We start from the raw sequence: 2,262 nt of genomic DNA, 5'->3' as shown, positions 1-2,262 counted from the left end.
CTAGTTAAAAAGTTTGTTAATGACACCTTTAATAAACAGAAATAAATTAAAACATGTGAAAACATGTAACATTTATTCTGCAGCATCCTGTGCCAGCAGTCCAGTGTTTTACTATAGAGTATCTTTAAAAGCATGATTCTTTTATAGCCTCTGCCTGATCACTTGAATTTCCTACTTTGTGATGTGTTTTCCTTGCCATCTTGTCTGTAATTTTATAGGCCTAAACCTATATAATTACCATTTTTGTTTTCTAGGAGTTAAAATTCACCTGCAGGCTCACCTTATGCCAGTCTGCTCTATAGCCTTGTCCTCCTGCCCTTGATTTATTTTTCTGTATTTTTTTACAAGGGAAAGAATTCAAAATAGTCTGTAGTGTTCAAAATGAGGGTATTCCAGGAGGTACACAGTGCCGTAAGAGTTGTGGGGGTAGTTCTCAGTTGCTGTAGAGCTGAGTGACTCTGGGTGATCTGGGCTTGCTTTCCTCCGCAGTAGCAGCTGATTGTAGACCCCGCACAGTAAGGGAGTGACTCGTGCCTCTTGTCTGTAATTAACACTGGAGCTCTAGGTCGTGATTGGAACAGCAATTTTGACTGAGAAACTTCAAGAAGTGGAGGTCCTGTGATTTTCTTCACTGTTTTGTTCAGTTCTTAGTTCTTGATACTTAAAACCAAGGTTGAAACACTTTGGCCTTGGCTTGGGAGATGAGTGGTAGAGGAATCTTGCAGACTTGACTGTGCATCAGAGATTTGTGGGAAGGAATTTTTGATGACCTGCTATGATATCGCATGCTTAAATCTTAGCTTTGAAATGTGGTTGTAACATCCACGTCCATAGATACAGCGAGAGAGGCTGCATCCCTTTTCTAGGAGTGCCTGGCCAAGTTCCTGAATTTCCTCACAGTGGTGGTGTGAGGTGTTAAAGAGATGAGCTGCTGACGCACCCAGCAAATTCCTGTTGGTGGAGGAATAAATCTTGCCTGAAGCATTTGTGGTATTGGTAAGAACTGGAATTCTGCTCTCAGACTATATTTGGAGCAAGGTCTCCAAGTGTGGCTGTTCATATGCTCAAATCTAAAGTGTTTTTTTGGGGAGGAAAAAAAAGACTACCACTGTTCAGCCACATTGTTACATAAATCATCAAAATACAACCTCACAGTATGAAAGCAGATAAATTTTGGGGAAAAAAAGTTTGTTTAAAATACATCTAAATTACCTTTAACAGATGATGCTTTCTGAAGCACTTAGTTGCTGTTTAAGCAACGTTGCACTCTTCAGATAGCAGACAGATAGTTCATCTCCAGGACTGTGTAGGAATGGAGGCATGACTACAATCATGTTTTTCTGCTTGTGTTACGTTTAATTAATTACATTCTGAAATTCAGATTCAGTTTTTGAATATTACTAGTAGTACTAACTAGATGTTGATGGTACAGTATTTTAACCTAGGAGCATGGTATTCTCTAATTTACTTGAGGCTCTAGTAGCATAACCCTTCTTAACTTAAATACAGGGTGTACTCTAAAATAGCTTAGTACATGTCAGACTCCTAAAAAATACAGGAGCTAGGGTGGGTGCTTGAATATCCAGTAGCAATTTAAATGCCTGCCTGCTATTACATTGGTACAGTTTTATAAATATAAAAGAAAACAGTAGCTTATCCTCATACATCATTCTTAAACTACTTTGAATTCACTTTCACTGCTGGGGAAGGCATAAGGCTAATTGTCTCAGACAATCTAAACAAGCAGGAGTCTGTTATTAAGTGAGCAGAGAATTTACTCCAGTTACTCTAATAATATGCAGAGAGTAGGGAGACCTGTCCTTCAGTTTATTTTCTGTAAGATGAAGTATATTTTTATGGTGCTTTAAATTTGTCAAAATATTTTAAAAGAAACTGAAATCAAAATGCAGACTGTAAGGGGGTATTTTATTAAAACTAGGCGAAAAATGAATTATAGGTTAAAAGAGGCAGGAGAAAAATACAACTTTATAAACTGGAAAAACTTTAGGTCAGTTCAGAGATGTTCTCCTTTTTTTAGGTTTTCCTCAAGTCTGTAATTTGGCTGAGACTAGTTAGGAATTGTTTTTTCTTGTCTGCTCATGAATGTCATCAAGCATTTTCCTTTAACTTCAAAAAAAAAAAGGGGGGGAGAGGATGCAGCTTAAAACCTTGGTACTGTTGGCCCATACCCTTGGTATTGTTGCCACCTTTTGACTGTTCAAATGATGTCCATTTTGAATATTTTTTCCAATTATTTTGTGA

This window comes from Onychostruthus taczanowskii, unplaced genomic scaffold, assembly GCF_017590055.1.
Source record: "Onychostruthus taczanowskii isolate IOZ18803 unplaced genomic scaffold, ASM1759005v1 scaffold20, whole genome shotgun sequence".
NCBI classification, from domain to species: Eukaryota; Metazoa; Chordata; class Aves; order Passeriformes; family Passeridae; genus Onychostruthus; species Onychostruthus taczanowskii.
Note: the sequence above shows the minus strand (reverse complement) of the source record.